Here is a 17,998-nt window from a genome sequence, read left to right as displayed (position 1 = left end):
AGCTTTACATAAGTATATATAGATGATAACTATTTAAAAAAAACATAATCAGCCATGAGAGGAAGCCAGTTAGGAACCTGTAAGAGAAAGTACTGGGATCAGTGGCCCTTCATCTGAATGATGGGAAGAATGAGGCCCAACTCAACACTTCTCATGGCTGCACACCTGGTGTGAACACATATTGAACTTTTAACACACAAGTGATGTAGAGCTCTCCTTCTAAATTCTGAAACAGTTTTAAATTAAGGGAGGAAATCTCAGGGGAAACCATTTCTAGTCACTCACCAATTTTGGAAATAATTAAAAATTTTTAAAATTAAAATTTGAACAAAGTTTCATTTATGCCAGAATCTAACAGCTTACTACAAATACCAAAAGGCTATGTGGGTGTGTGCGGGGGAAATCCCATCCCTGCTTACTTTCTCCGAGGAAGTTTTCCTTAAAGCTTTCTTATTTTTTTAAGAAAAGTGTAGAATTATAAACTACAGTCAAACCATGGGATTAAGTGATCTTTCAGAAGCAATATTCAAAATCCCCCAGAGAACATCTTTCAGGACTTCAATTTCTGTTTTTAAAACATGTGGGTTTTTTAACATTAGTTTTCAAAGCTGAAACTAGAACACAGCCCTGATCATTCTCAGTCCAAAGCTTTATCCACTCACAATAACCCTCCCTCTCTAGTGTCTCCATCATCACTAACCCTAACATGTCTTCCATTTTAAATTCAAATAAGTATGTGGAATAAAGTATTGATCAAGGCAGATACTTTGGTATATCCTGACTACTCTCAGGAGAGCAAATGGTCCTTGCTGATTCTCTCCACAGGCATCACGCTCAGGACAGAAATGGGGCCCAATTGTCACTAAGAAGGGAGCAAAGGGTCAATTCACTCTACTGTCTGAGCAAAGAAGCTTCTGTGGCACCTTCTTGTGTTTGGAGACCATGGAAAATGAAACACCACCAGAAAAGTGTAGAAGGAGAACTAGCTTGGCTCTTGCAAATCCTGACCTGTGCCCTGAAGGATCTATTCTTGTGTTTAGAGAAGAATCTCCATAAAGAAGCACTGAATTTGTGATGGTAGCTAGCATTAAAAAAAAAAAAAACAGAACCTTGCCTTCTGCCACACCATATTCTGTTATTGCTGTGGCAAAACAATAATTTTCTTTTTACTCATTACTACTACTAATGCCTTTTCTAGATTAATCTTTGTATAGAGATATTCACCACCTCCTTTTTTAACGTCTAATGGGAGAAGATGAGAACTGATATTTCAGAATCTCTTCCTTGTACAGTTCCAGGTTGGTTCTATATAGGTAAGAAGAAACAGGGGATTCAAAAGGTGGAAGCAAGTAGCCACTGGGCTATGGAGAGATGGGGGCTTCTTTACGCATGTAGGGAAGCTTTAAAGATCTGGCTTCTTGAGGCTTCAGACTAACCCTGCTGAACACTTCCTTGACTTTTGTTCTTACACCTTTCTGAACATGTATAAGACTTTTAGTTTATCAAAGTTTTTGTACTTAAATGCACGGAATGCATATGTTTTCTTCATTTAGTTGTGATGCTTCACAGTTGTGAGATGAGCTAATAAAGTACTGTAAAAATAAAACACAATGACAGAGTCCAATTTGTTGGCAGTAGATCAGTTCTATAAAGTCTCCATGAAAAAAATCACTCCTAGGAAAAATTCAGGATTACATTCCTGAGAGCCTCTGCTCATGTTTTTGTCAATCAATACTATACATCTTTGTTGTATGTGTTTCTGTTTAGAAATACCTTACTTTATGAATATTGTTGATTAATTAACTACTGTGCAGATTAAACTAATCTGCCACCAAGTAAAACTCGTGTGCATCTTAAACTAATCTCACATTTTTTCAGGGGGCATGTAACATCTTTAGAGACACAAAACAATACTTCAGCACTACACTTGGGGGGGGGCTATTTTAATCATGGAATCACTGGTAAAGAGAAGAAATATTCAAAAATTATGGCATTGAGAAAACTGGTGCTTGTGGAATAAGAGCTCAAGCAAAAAGGCTGAGTGTCGTCATGCTCAATCTCATCTAGAAATGTATGTTTCTGGTAGATCATAGTTTTCTCTCTCCTATGTCCACAAATAGCCATGAGAGCACCATAGATATTAATTTAGAGGTTACACAGAAATTTGAGAAAGGGGCAACTTCACAAACATAGAATCTGAAAATAAGTAGGTTTAGCTAAGTTTAAGAAATTTAATGTACCTGGATGCTTGTGGCTCCTATCTTTAATCCTAGCTACTCAGGAGGTTAAGATCTGAGGATCTTAACCAGCTCCATCAAGAAAGTCCAGAAGACCCTTATGTCCCATTAATACCAAAAAGCTGGAAGTGAAGACATGGCTCAAGTGGTAGAGTACTAGTCTTAGGGGAAAAAGCTAAGTGAGAGTGTAAGGCTCTGATTGTCGCTGTAAAGAAGTGAAATACCTTGCACTCTCTCTCTCTCTCTCTCTCTATATATATATATATATAGATAGATAGATAGATAGATAGATAGATAGATAGATAGATAGATAGATTGATAGATAGTTATATAGATAAATAGATAGATATAGATAGATAAATACAGATAGATCTTTATCTATATCTATATCTATCTGTATAAATATAGATATCTATCTATATCTATCTCTGTATCTCTTTCTCTCTCTCTCTCTCTCTCTCTCTCTCTCTCTATATATATATATATATATATACATATATATATATATATATATAAAGAGACAGAGCGAGACATATTTAATCCAAAGAAAAGGCGTATACTTAGTCTATAGTAGAATTAGGATCATAGTCCTTGCCTTCTGAAGATCTATAGCTATTCTATGCAATTCTGATGTTTCCTAGTTTCTTTATTTGCATCCAGTAAGCAGAGTTACTACGTTTCTAGCTTTAAAAGTGAATTTATAATACTCAAACAAACAAAGGAAGGTCACTCAGAGCACACTATCTTGGAAAAAGTTTGGATAGGAATTACAATGCCATAAGAATGATATAGAATTTCTTTTAACTATTCAATCAATAAGAGAACAAAGAAATCGCAAAGAACTAAGAACGAGTTAATGCTGATAATTAATTTATTCACACACACACATACACACACACACACACACACACACACACACACACACACACACACACACAAACATTTTAGTGCAGGGGATGGAATCCCAGGTTTTTTATTTTACCACTGATCTACATTCCTATTCCCATCATCTATATTTTTTTTCCAAGCATCTATTTTATTCTGATACTGTGTTAAAAGATTTCAACGAATAACCAGTTTCTCTAGCAAATGAGGACAGAATAGTCCAGGCACTACCCAGAGAAAAGAGAGTATGGATTCTTTACACCATATATAAACATCCAGGTGAAAAAGAAACTCAATGCCAGGATACCATTTCTTACAGTTCTCATCTTCCCCTCTCCTACAATCCAAAAATGTTCAGCATTTGTCATCATCCACATCAAAATGGTGGTTAGTAGTACATTTATTGTCTTGTATTTCTGTTCTTTACAATTTCCAGGAGCCATTTTGAGTGCTGTGGGGTCAATTGTGCATATGAAGTATTGAAAATAGACTGTATTCAACTCTCTGATACTCAAATAGAAAAGGAGGTCTTGCCTATCAAGCTAAAAGCATTTAAAGCTTGTAAAATGCACTGGGATGAATCTGTCCAGAACCAAAAGAAAACCTATATTTATAGCAGCTGATTTATTTGGTTGATATACAGTATGTGCTGTGGTTTATAATTTTTAAGGCATAGGGTCTGAGATATATTAGATATTGCAGAAAGAGTGAGGACTTGATGATTTACAGGACTTCATATCAGGCCTATTGACCTTCTCAATAAGAAAGGTTGGTGGTCATAAAGGCACTGAAAGATGCAGCCCTCAGGAGTCAATTTAATGTAGAATAAACTCTTTAACAACCAACCAGATAGCCATATCAGCTGCACCATCTGCAGATTATGCTGCTGTTGTAAAAGCACTATTTTTAATAAAAAAAATGCATAGGCTTTCTTTTTGGAAATTTATGTTCTCTCAACAAACAAACCAATAGTTTTTCCGCATCAATATCCCTAGTTATAGGAATATCAGGTTTAATAAACATAACAAAAGCAAAGAAAGAAATATAAGTATTGTTTCCACAATAAAAAACAATACTGGCAGCAAGTGACTGGATATATGAAAAACTCATCACTGGTCACAAAACAGAGATGTACCTGTGTACTCTTTGTTCTGGTTAAACTACATTCATTTCATTCCCAATGCAAATGGTATTAGTCTATGTACAAGCCAATACAATCAATACATAGACTTTCCAATTGGCGAGGCCTTATGTTAACATACCCACAGTGAAGCTGATCTTTGGAGGACTAACATATCTCAATTACCAGAGTTGTATGTAAAGGAAATCCCAAAAACAGTCCAACTAAATGTTATGTCCAATAGACTAAGCCAAAGAAAACATTCTAAAAAATGTCCTTCCTTATTAGCATGGATTTTCTGGGAAATTGTACACATTCTCCACTGGAATTAGAAAAAACGGGGAGGGGGTGACAACTTGCTTGATCTTCAGCTCTGTTGTTTTTATTTTTCAAGACATTCCATAAGCAATTAACTGAAATTACTGAGAAATAAATGAAGCACGCTAAGTTCCAACAGAAAAAGTGGAGCATTTGAAAAATATTTTTGCTTATGGAATTTTATCCTACCCAGAAGTTGAGTCAGATTGAATCTATATACAGCAATTAAAAACTGGGGTAATAACAAAATCTTTTCTCTTCCAAGCAATTAGTGTGGTTGAGACTTCCTATGGTGTCAGTTGTATTGATGGATACTAACTTGTTTCAGAGTTTTTTATTCGTAAATCTCTGCATAGTTCAGTCTATGCTAGAATTTATGCTATTGTGTAAGGTCATCTATTTGCACCTCTGTTTCATTACTTTATGACAGCATTAACATTGTGAACATTTCTTAGTGATCTGGACATTGTTCAAACATAGCATGGTACCTGGCATTCAATAAGTATATTTTAAATTGAATTAACTGTGCATGTGAGTAGACTTGACTCTTTAGAGTCAAGATCACTAGAAGTCAGTAGAAGTTTTCTCAAACACAAGTGATGAGCAATTTGAAAGGATTTTCTATCCAGCCTTCATTTCTCCTTTATCTGCATTCCAGTTAGGACTGTCATGAAGTCATGACAGAAGGAATGTTTTAAAGCAATGATAAGTTTCTTAGGGATCAGGGAGAACACATATATTCCCTTTGTCTAGATTCTTTTAGTCGACACAAGTAGGAAGGGTCTGTCATGCACCACCTGCAGACATGTTCCCCAGGTTTAAAGAAGATGCAGGCTTTGACAGGGACAGCGTCCTGCAGTAGAGCCCAAATTTCCCTCCAGGTTTTCTACTATCTATATTTCTAACATGAATTGCGCTTTCAACCAAGCTTCCAAAAAAGGCAAATACCACCAAATGACTTTAAGAATATAAAATGTATTATGAAAATGTTTACTTTTAGTTTGGAAAAGGCATCCTAGCTGGTATGTTCAGAACCTTTATGTCCTACAATAAAATTCCACCATTTTTATTTTTATTTAAGCACAATTTTCTCTCTCCTCTTTTAACAGCCTGCTGTTCTCTCTCTCTCTCTCATGCTCTCTCTCTCTCACAAACACACACACACACACACATCCACACACATCACCATCACAGTCCCACAAACATACACAGATTTCCTCACATACTTGAAATTTTTCTACTTTTATTCATTTTGATGCTACAGAAAATGTGGCAGGAAAAGGGGAAATTTTTAATTTTCTTTTAGGATGTTAAACTTAAAAATACTTTGAGCCCCAAGTTTGTCTACTTGACATGTAAAGTTTATGTTGGATCATTTTTGAGTATCATCCAAGATGGCCCTTGTGCCCCACAAATCTAGGCCAATTTTTCTGAAGCAGGCTCCTTGACATCATCTGTGTGATATCCTGATCTTCCTTGATTATCATACAATCCTGGGTTTGAAACCAAGTTATCTTGGCATAGTACTTCCCAGTCTTCAAATCTTCATGACAAAGGTAAAACCCTTTGGAAGGAGCCTGAGAGGATACACTGAAACACCTTAAAAGTCCTGGCTTAGTTTAATGTAAATTTCCAGCCTCTTAAAGAAATCATTTGACAAAATGCTTCTAACAATGTGCCACAGGATTTTACTTGGTCAGCTGAGATGCTCTTGTGTTCTCTGGCCCCCTTTGGATGGGTTAGGATGATGGAATGGATAACTCCACAACTTACCCTTGGACATGAAAAGCTGATCAGACATGCTGAGACCTTTTGGGAGAAGAGGGCAGCTGGTCATGAACAGGGCAGCTTTAGCAAGGGAAAGGTGCATAGTTTGAGTTTTTATTGTGCTTCAAAGTAGAGCAAGGGGGAAAATTTCTACCTAAAGTCCAGAAAGCTGACTGGTTCAGGGGTGTTTTTGTTGCCTTTGCCACACTTCAGACAAGGGAGAAAAAAGTGCAGTGATAGTGAGATACTTCATTACAGTTCCAATTGTTGATTGGGGGACAATGGAAATGTGACATTTCTCCTTTCGTTGAATTAGATCTGGTTGTGTAAGTTATTGGGGTGCTTGATCAAGTCTGCAGCAGGAAGCCAGTAGTAGTCTAGTCGTGTGGCTTTTCAGATGTGATCAGACTGCTTTTTGGTATTCATTTCCTATTGCTGCTATAACAAATTACCACACACTTGGTGGCTAGAAACCTCCACAAATCTGTTAACATGTAGTTCTAAGTCCAAAATCAGTTTCACTGAACTAAAAATCAAGATATTCAAAGTGTTTGTTCTTCTGGGAGATTTTTATGGAAAACCTCTTTCCTTATAGTTTCCTGCTTCTAGAAGCTGCTAGCCTTCCTTGGCTTATCATCCCTCATTCCAACTTCAATTTTTAAGACCTGCAAATCTCTCTGACTTTCTGGCTTCCACTTTACATTTCCTTCCCTAAATGTGACACCCTGACATCAGCACATTTAGCTCTTAAGAAAAAAAAAGATTTGGGGCAGTACCAAAGTTTTAACACAAAAGCTAACACTTATATCCCTTTAAAAAATTCTTGGTGTACGTTTTATAAAAATAAAATGCTTTTTATTATCTTTTAGGATATATGTATGTAAACATGTGTATATACATGTGTCTGTTTATATATTTCTATATGCAAATACATTTTATACTGTTTACCTGCCCTATTCCCCTGCCTTGTCTTCCTCATCCTTTTAAGCTGTACCACTTCCTCTTTCCTAATAATCCACCTGAGTTTTCATTTTGTCTTTTAAATCTGGATTCCACATATAATAGAAAATGTGATATTCATCTTTCTGAGCATGGCTTATTTTACTTAATATAATCATCTCCAATTCCAACCATTTTCCTGCAAAAACAGATTTCATTTTTCTTTATGACTGAATACAATTATATTTGAATATATATTACAGTTCCTTTATCTATTCCTTGGTTTATTGTTACCTAGGCGGATTCTACAGCTTGGTTTTTTTTTAATATAACACAGGTATCTCTATTGTTTGCAGACTTACATTCTTTTAGGTATATGCCCAACAGTGGTATAGTTGAGTCATATGTTGATTCTGTTTTTGAGGAACCTCAATTTACACTTCTATAGTGGCTACACTAATTTACATCCCCACTCATTGTGTAAGAAGTTTCCCTTTTACTGCCTCCTCTCACCCCAATCCCCCACAATGTCATCAGTATTTTTTGCCTTTCTCACTGGAATGTGATAGAATCTCAATGTAGTGAGATTTGCATTTCTCTGATGAGTACAAATGTAGTATTTTTTCATATATTAATTGGCCATTTGTGCTTCATCTGTTCATATTACTTTCCCATTAACAGTATTATTTGTTGTTTTCCTGTTTGTTAGTTGTTTTTTTTTCTGGCAGTTCTGGGGTTGAGCTTGACCTGGAGCTTACTAGGCAAGTGCTCTACTGCTAACTGATGACTCCAGTTCTTTTCTTGTACTGATATTTTTTACATAAAGTCTGGCTTCCTATCCAGGCAACATTCCTGGACTGTGATCCATCTGTTTTAGGCTTCTCTGTTGTAGCTGGAATGACAGGAGAACCCAGCACACTCAGGTTCTTTCTGTTGAGCTGGAGTTTTACAAACTTTCTACCAGGTGCTCCATATACCTGATGATTTGCCTTATCTCAAGGCCACAGCTGACTATGGACAGAAACTTCTGAAACTATATGACAAAGGATCATATAAAGTGATCCTTCCTATACTCTTCAGTTACAAAAAATGAACTCAGAGACCCTAAGCATTCATTGCTTGAATTAATTCATCATATTTTAAGTTGAAACATTCAACTGAATCCAGTCTCTTGCAGCCCATTTTATAGATACTCAACAGGGCAACAGTCTCTCCAGATACTTTTATAGTCATGGAGTAAAGCTCGTGGGGCTGCTTTTCACAAGATCCAGTATATAGCAGTATTCTCCCAAAGCCCTGGACACCATGATTGTTCCTTCTGATAGAGGCACAGGCAGCAGTAGTGGAAGTAATCACAACCCTAGTCAACCATCAGCTTTTGGAACGTAGAGCTCAGTGTTGCATGCCAGGACATCTTCTCTACAAGGGTGATCACCAGATGAACCCCTATATTGCAGAGTATGTGGTTTTCTCCTGAGCAGTGGTTAAATAAAGGCCAATGACTCCATGAGACACACAACAAACAATCATTTGGCAAAAGTCATGAAGCATCACTTACTGCTTGTGCTGAAATTCAAACATGATGCATTCTAAGACTTATGGAACCCACTATTCATAGCCCAAGGCCAATTTAAGAAAGGTGATAGCTTTGTATTCCTGTCTCTAAATGCCAACTGTCAAAAATTCCAACTTTTATTAGTAAAATTTATAACAGAGGCTTGGTAGCCATTAGCAAATGTAGCATAAAGTTGGCTGACTCAAGGCACATATTAATCAGAAGGCAGCAAACACAGCTACCAAACCAAAAGCAAGAGAAGACCCAGGAAAGGTAGTGGCCCAAGGGGTGGTAATCTACACCATCTTATATGATTAATCATTTTGTGTCTGCCCTTCAACAATGGGACCCATTTCCTATGCAAAACTGATTCACCCCGGTTAGAATGGATATCATCAAGAAATCTAATAACAACAGATGCTGGAGGGGATGTGGCCAAAAGGGAACCCTACTGCACTGTTGGGGGGAGTGTAAACTTGTTCAACCATTGTGGAAAACAGAAGAGAGGTTCCTCAAAAGACAATACATAAAGCTCCCCTATGATTCAGCATTCCCCCATCTAGGCATTTACCCAAATGATCACAAACAAGGCCATACTAAAGATACCAGCACAACTATGTTTATCACAGCATTATTCACCATAGATAAGATATGGAACCAACCCAGATGCCTCTCAGCAGATGAATGGATCAAGACAATGTGATATATATAGATATATCTATCTATATCAATCTATATCTATCTATCTATATAACTATATGAAATCTATGCTTCCATCAGAAAGAATGACACCTCCCCATTTGTTAGGAAATGGAAAGACTTGGAAAAAATCATATTAAGTGAAGTAAGCCAGGCCCAAAGTAATATAGTTACCATGGTTTCCCTTATTTGTGATAACTAGTATATATCTAGGATAATCTTATCAGATAAAGAGAAAAGCTTAAAAACTACGTACATATGACCATATAAGATGATGCTAAGTGAAGTGAACCACAAGATAGGGCACAAGAGGTTTTATCTTTGTCATTGATGTTTTTAATGTACTATATGATTTTTTGTTTCTTTTGTATATTCTTCCCCCATGGTATAACCCCTGTTTTCACTTCATTAGACTCCAGTGCCCTGCATCTTGTATATACATTTTTCTAAGTTGGGGAAGGGAAGGGAAATAATAAAATACTGAAACAAGGATACAGGCTGACACATTTTAACAATGAGATGTACAAGACACTATGTTGGAAATGAACTTTAGAACTTGAGAGGTCAGGGAGGGAAGGGATAGTAGGAGAAAAAGAGGGGGTAACAATGCTCGATAGGAAATGTATTCATTACCTTACACATGTAACTGTAACCCCTCTGTACATCATCTTTACAATATTTTTTTAAAAAATACAAAAAGAGAAGGTATAGCACAGATCTTAAAGCTAAAGCTCCTTTAGATAATACAATAAAGATATTTAAAATGAGAAGAAAACTTCACTGTTAAATCTGCTTTAAAAGCTAAGGACATAACTCAGTGCAAGAGGGCTTGTTTGGAGGCGTGTACCAGGCCCTGGATTGAGTCTCAAGTACCAAAGGGAAATATTCCTAATTGAAAGGACACTAAGCTGGTTTTAAAATCTTTTCTTGGTTTACTCAATAATAAATTTTCCTCCATTCTTTATCTTGAAACAGAAATGTCTAAGATATCTATCATTTGATTTTCTGAATTCCCCAGAAATTTTCCTAAATAAGGAGGGATTTAAACTCTGCATATACAGACAATACTAGTTATAATGATATCTTCACACTCCAACAAAGTGAAATTCAGTGATTTTAAATCCTAAGGATGATTTTATTCTATTCGTATGCTAGAGACCAAAATAATTTTTATTTTCCTAGACAAGAATGCATCTATTCTCTGAAAGGAAAGTTTAAAACTGATGATTTATTGTGATTCAGAATCTAGATCCAAAAGAGTACAAAACCTTTCAGAGAAAAAAGTATTTTGTTGTCAGTAATGCAATTCCCCTTTCTCAGGGAAAACAAAAGAAGAAATAGCTTTCCCAATTAGGTCCATCAATAAAGGCAAAGTTAGTCTGCAAAGAACACAACTCATGTTTTCCTGTGATCACAAACTCAGACAATTGCTAACCTAATTGCTTTTTATTTTTCTCTTTCCAGCCAACTTAAATGATTTCTACACAATCAATGAGATCAACAACCTAGTCAATCCAATTTAGTTATTAAGAAGGCAAAAGCAATGGATTGGCTGCATATTCGATCCAGTTTTGTTATGGGAGATATTTCAGTCAGAGAGGCATGGCTATAAATTTTCTTGGAGAGGAAATCTGGGTGGAAAAACAAATAGTCATGTTAGCTAATAAATGTTGCTTTTCAAACCTGCTAATCCCTTTGGATGATTTATCACTGTCTGAAAGCTCTGGACTACTTTACAAAGGAAAATGGCTGGTCCCTTGAAGTTGTATAAAAGTTGTTAAATTCATATTCATAAAACTCAATACCACCTGAAAATAGAAGTCATGCCAATCAATAGTAATGACTTTCAACAACCAGAAAGCCTGAAGATCCTCTTACAGTATCACTTCACAGGAGATTTGGGGTACCACACATCCCTTGATACTGGTTTTGGAAATGCATCTCCAAAGAAGTCCCACAAGTGGTAAATATTAGAAATCCAGTCAGAGGGTTACCTGGGGCATTCAACCTATCTAGTAAGGGAAAGAAAAAAATTCACCAAAAATATAAACAATTTTGGAAGGCACTTTTCAGAAGGACTTTGTTTCCTGTGTGCTTTAAGGACAGAAGGCAGATATAATCTCTTCTAACCCTATGGAGTTTAGACTTGGCAAAGTGAGGCAGCCCACTGCAATAGACAATTCCAGAAAAGGAAACAGAAAGGTAAACAACTGAAAAAAATTAAAAGGGATAATGCAGCATTTGGAAGGCCTGGTTTATATCAGGTGGTTCGAAGCAAAGTTCAGTCCCATTATAATGAACACTGATCATCCACAAAATGTTCAGATGTATTAGACTACCTTTACTATTCTTACTTTATATATAAGCTATCAGAACATATCATTGGCCTTCTGAATTGATATAAATCAAACACTGTTCCTAATTGAACAAAAATCATCCAGAGAAAAATAGGTGAAAATATCCTAAAGTGAGTTTAAATAGATAAACTTCCCTTCTATTTCTTTCAGAAGCTTAATTTTTAAAAATCTTGTCTTTTGCAAGGCACTAGTAGCTCACACCTGTAATTACTGTTACTCAGGTGACTGAGATATGAGGCTCATGGTTCAAAGCCAGCCTAAGCAACAAAGTCCAGAAGACTCTTATCAATAATCAACAACCTAAAGGCTAGAAGTAAGTTGTGGTTAAGGTGGTAGAGTACTATTCCTGAGCAAAAAACTCAGGCACAGCACCCAGGCTCTGAGTTGAAGCCCCAGTACCAAGACAAAAAAATATCCCACAAAAACACTAACTTCTTAACACATATGTGTGTATGTGTGTGCATGTATAAATTATCCTGTTGCAATTGTGAAAATGTTAAAAGTGAGAAGGAGAAAAGAGAATGCTAGAAAGTGAACAGTGCCAAAATACAATTGCACCTGTTAGTGAGATAATAAAACCAAACTCACTGAAAGCTATGAATAAATAGAGGGTAGAACACTGGAAAAAAACAAGAGTAAGTAAAGGGATTAATCACATAAAGTACAGTATGTACACTGTGAAATGCAATGGTAATCACCTTTGAATAATTAATATGTACTTTAACAAAAATGAATGTTAGAAAAGTGAAGCATATACTGTCTGGGGTGTGAGAACTATTTGGGAATGAAGAGGGTTAATGAGGATGAAGGAGGGTGAATATAGTCAAAATATTTTTTTTGCAGCTGGGTGAAAATGAAGCTTGTGGAGGCTATGTTGGGAAGAGTATAGGAAGATGAGGAAGGATGATGGAAGGATGAGTCTAATCAAGGCACCGTCTATGTGTACTTGGCAACTCAAAATGAGAACACTGTGTGCAACCAATTGATGCTAATAAAAATAGAAAGTGTGGCACGTATTCACGATGCAAAATTACTAGCTCACAAAGAAAGGAATTATGTCATTTGCAGATATCTGGGTAGAACTGAAGATTCTATTAAACAAAACAAGCCAGATTCAGAAAGGTAATTATTGCCTATTTTCTCTGATGTACACAATTTAAAACTAAATAAAAATGTTAATCCAAAAGACAGGCAAGAGTGAAACTTTCTTCTTACTCAATAATAATTAATTATTAAGCACCAATGTAAGTGAATATACTATCCTAGGAACATAAGCGAGTAACAATTATTATCAGATGCAGTGTTCTGGATATGACTGTACCAGCTCTACTCTTCTGTGACTAGTGACTAGTGACTAATGACAAGGATGTCCAGGGGTAAGCCTTTGCCGGTGGGCCCCCATCCTGGTGCCCCATGCACGGCCTCTTTGGGGGGGGGGATCCGGAAGGTCGGGGCAAGAGACTGGTCCTGGCAGGCCCCCTGGCACATGGCCCGAGGGTTTTTCTCACAGAGGAAAGGGGGGGAGCAGGGGTCCACTGGGCACCATGCGGGTTGGGCCCAGGATGGGTTTCTGAGCAATTGGGAGTCAGATCTGCCTGATCCACGTGGTGGGAGGGGGCCTTCCCACTCCCCCAGCACCTGCCCCCATTGAGATGGGTGGGTGGCATCCTCAGATCCAGGGTTGTCTCAGGGCCCCCTGTGTGCGGTGAGGTCTCTTTGGGGGGGGCAGGACTTCTGGGTCCAGGCGGGGTGACTGCAATGATTTGGAGATCTAGTTTATTCTCTGGAGTCCTGCTCCCCTCCTCCTCCCCCCAAGGCACCCCAAAGTCTGCACTTCGAGAGTGATAGGAAAATGTACTTTTTTTCTTTTTACTTGATGTTTGATGCGAGTGGGGCTTGAACTCAAGGCCTGGCCCTCTTGCTTGGCTGGGGTTGAGCCACCTCTAGACAAGGAAGTGAGCATCTGGCAGTTGATGAATAAAATCACATCTCATCCCCACCTGCAGGGAAGTGTGGTGGGTGCGCAGGGAAGTGTGGTAGGCACACAGGGAAGGGTGGTGGGCACGCAGGGAAGTGTGGTAGGCGCGCAGGGAGGTGTGGAGGGTGCGCATGGAAGTGTGGTGGGCACGCAGGGAAGTGTGGTCGATGTGCCCACGTGCCCAACTGGCAGATGTGTGTGGCCACTTCTCCGGATGCAGAGGCTGCTAGGTCCTGGGCAGGCAGGACAGGACGAAGGCTAGAGAAGGCTCTGTCTTGAAGCGGCAATCTCCAGGATTCCAGTCCCATTTAATGGGAGGATTGAAGAGTCTGACAGAATTATTAGGGGAAGAGAATCAAGAGCTGAGAACAGCAAGAGGAGCGGTGAGGGATCTGCCAAATGGGGTGAAACTTCAAGATGTCGATTTGGCCACCCCAACCAAAATAAAGGAGATATTTCTGTCAGGTGGCATTCAGATGACCAACAAAGGAGAGAAGCAGGGAACCATCATGGCTATGCTTCGTGAAGGCAATTTTGAAATTACCACACTGGATAGATGTCACAACTGACAGAAGACATGCCTAGGTAGAATTCACAACTGTCCAGCAGAAGGATGCCGAACACAGAGACCTCACTATAAACTCCATGTTTCTAGGCCTTGATGGTTATTGACTCGTTTACTTTAATGGCTATGAAGTTTTTAAAAAAATAAGAAAGTTACGGTTTATATGACAAACACATCAAAGAATACAAGAAGATTAACTTCGGATTTTAAGCTACTTCAGGTTTGATGGCAGAATTGTGTACAAACCTGGTAAACATGATGCTGAGACTTTGGAAGCAATCGCAGAAAATGCAAAAGGCTTGGCTGGACTATCAGGAGAGTGCATTTGGGTAGAACTGAAAAAAATTCTTGTTGGTAAATGTGTAAACGACTTATTTCACCTGATCTATGATCTTGATATGGCTCCTCATAAAGGTTTACCCACAATTGCAAGTTTATAAGAATATAGTGAAGTCAGTGAAAATGTTGATACTTGCTCAGCAAAGCGAAGGACCATCTTGGCATCACTGCGGAAAGTACAAGATGATGTCACAAAATGGGATTTGAAGTTGAAGATTTCACAAGAAGAGGAAAAACATTGGCTTATTTAGAGTTAAAAATAGGAAAGACTTAGTTAAAGCATCAGATCGTTCAAAACCATTGAAACCCTATCAAAACTTCATTGTAGATTCCAGAGAGCCAGATGGAAATGCCAGAGTATGTGAGCTGCTGAAGTACCAGGGTGAACGCAGTCTCCTCACGCAGATGCAGAAGTGGTCCCTGCCCCCTTCCCTTTGAGCGGACCTGACATTAGAAAAGTTGGCATTTCTTCCAGGAAGGAAATTGGTGCTGTGTTACAGCAACTGCAAGTACAGTGGGAAAAAAAGTGGCTGCCAAATGGAAAAAGAGGAATTCCTAAGTTACATAAAGAAGACCTAAAATGAAGACCTGGTTCTCAAAAGGGTAAGACTGGTCATCTTTCCCTGTCTATGAGATTTAAGAAGCTACAGCAGAGTTAAGAGAGAATCCATTAAGAAAAATCTTCTTGCTTTGTGAAACTATTTCAGGCACTGACTGAAATGGAATCTACCACCTCTCAATCTGATTTTATCAAAGAATCCTAGAATATTTTTGGAGTAAGTTCTCACTTAACTGTCTACACTTTTCAAATAAAAATGGTTTTACATAGGGAACAACTAGGATTGATCTTAAATGTAACTATTTTTCTGGGTGGTATATTCCTGTAATCCTAGCTACTTATGAGGTGGAGAAATAAGGAACTTAGTTTGAGGCTAGTTGGCAGTTAGTGAAACCCTGTCTCAAAAGCAAAATATAAACAAAAGGCTGGAGTGTGATTCAAGTAAAACAGCAAAAAAAAAAAAGATGCTTAATATTATGTGCATTGAAATAAACAGGTTACTTTGTACACTGATAAATTTCATTCTTTACCTGAATTCCAAAATTAACTTGTACCTATAATTGTTGACGAATCTATGTAAAACACCTATCAGTTATTTCCAGGGTGTCATTTATTCATAGTGGCTTTGTTCTAGCTATCTATGTTTTGGTATGGAGCTGTTATTTGTCTGTCATAAGGATTTCATATGTGTGTGTAACCTGGAGAAGTTAACTTGTAAAGACTTTGGTGTATTATTTTAGTAAAATATTAGCTTTGGTTTTGGAAGGTGAGTGGGTTTATATCAGATTTTAATGAGATAGTGATAATACTGCTTTTTTAAGGAAGCATAATTTATTTTCACTAATTAAAATAATACAACTTATACACACACACACACAAAGAAATAAGACGTCCAAAGAGTGAACCAATGCAATAGTGATACTCACAAGATACTGTGTTGGAAGTGAACTTTACAACTCTAGAGTGGGAGAAATGGGATTATAAGGGATAGCAAGAGAAAATGACAGAGAAAACGAATTATGTTCGACATGAATTGTACTCATTTCCTTACTTATGTAACTGTAACCTCCTGTACATCACCTTCACAATAAAAAATAATAAACAGGCAGTCAAAAAATAGGATGTTCAATAAGCATCACCACATACATTATGCTGCATTTGATGTCATTGTCCCACAATTCTTCAGCTACCAAATCCTCTTTTGTGCTCGCATTCATGTATGTAGTCCACTGATGACCAAACCAAGCCTTGCTAAGTGGTATGCGACTGAATTTATAGGCACTAGAGGAAGCTGAAGTACAATTTTGCCCGTATGTGATTTTGTCTTAAGTACTAACTCTATTTATATTTTAAAGTTACTGTATTCTTTTTAGTTTGATTTTAATGAGTTGCTGAGTTACTGATGACACCCTAGTAATGGAAAGGCAGAAAAAAAGCTGCTTTGCTTTACTATCTTTCAGTTATTCCTTTTTTTTTTATCAGTTTCAGAAAACAGAATTGAACAATTTACACCCAATTACACTTCAGCAGACACTGCTTCTGATGTATGGTTGTCTTGCAGTTTTGTGTTTTCTCCTCGGGAATCTGGAAGTAGCTCAAATCTATTGCAGCTACCATCCCTGCACTTGGGCCTGAGGAGGGAACCTTGGAAATGGGAAGTTAAAAACTGGACTCTGAGAGGATCCTAATCTTGCCACTTACGGAACTTGCTCTAATGGGGAGCCAGAAAGTTGGACGATGAATGCAAAGGCCCCCAACACTTCATTTCCCTTGCCTCCAGTGGTGGCCTTATAAACAAACTCTCTTGTATACGGCAAAACTTTCCACTTCAGAGATCCACATATTGTGCAACAGGCCTCCTTGGTTTGGGAACACTGGGAAGGAGAAGTGGCAAAAAGTCAACATAAATCAATGCTAGTGTCATTGGCTCAAGTCTTTTATATTCAATGGTGCCCACAGCGCCAAAGACAATGTTTTTAGAGCTCCACAAATTGTACAATTCCAAACTTTCAATGGCTGGCTTTCTAGCTTCAATACTCATAATTTAGCACGTGAGACTCTATAGCCTATCAACCATTCACTATTCAGGGAAAGGTAAAGGAGGGGCCTAGTTCAGAGACAGTATCCAGGCAAAAAGGCCACACAGTGCAAATGACCAACTAAAGGGAAATTGATTTTGCGCCAGGATGCGACCTTAGGCTGGACACTGGAACCACGGGAAAGAAAAATACCCAAGGAAACCCTGATGCACACAGAATGACTCACAGTAAGTTCTATCCTAGGAAAAACACGTGGAGGCTAAAGCTCCCATAGATCTATATATCCTACTTTGAGGAGAAGTCAGTAAGTCTACCCTGGGAGACAAAAACGTTTTCTAAGGTACCACTGCCTAGGTAAATTCTCCATACTGCAATATCTTTCTTCTCTTCATGGTCAAATTAAAAAGCACAGTTAGCACTGTGTAGATGTCTTTAAGGAGAGCCAGGAGGATTCCTGTTGGACTGGCTGCTTCTTGCTCTCATCATCAGCAGAGGGCTGACAGCAGTCATGTATAGAAGCAGTCACTGAGAAAACAAGTTTGAAGCCACAGCCAGTGTTTCCCCAGCAGGCCTGAGCCTGAGATCCTAGTCTGAGCAGTAGGCAATCCTAGCTGAGGCGCATCAACAACCACAGAATAGTA

General features: G+C 38.0%; 1 pseudogene; it reads left to right on the top strand.

Annotated features, from left to right (window-relative positions):
- LOC138822947 (CCA tRNA nucleotidyltransferase 1, mitochondrial-like) overlaps positions 1-15,338 on the top strand; it is a 30,637-nt pseudogene extending 15,299 nt beyond the window's left edge.
- The last annotated feature ends 2,660 nt before the right edge of the window (positions 15,339-17,998 follow it).

The sequence above is a fragment of the Dipodomys merriami genome, unplaced genomic scaffold (assembly GCF_024711535.1).
Source record: "Dipodomys merriami isolate MVZ:Mamm:240054 unplaced genomic scaffold, mDipMer1.0.p SCAF_1191, whole genome shotgun sequence".
NCBI classification, from domain to species: Eukaryota; Metazoa; Chordata; class Mammalia; order Rodentia; family Heteromyidae; genus Dipodomys; species Dipodomys merriami.
Note: the sequence above shows the minus strand (reverse complement) of the source record. Positions and strands in the feature narration are given on the sequence as shown.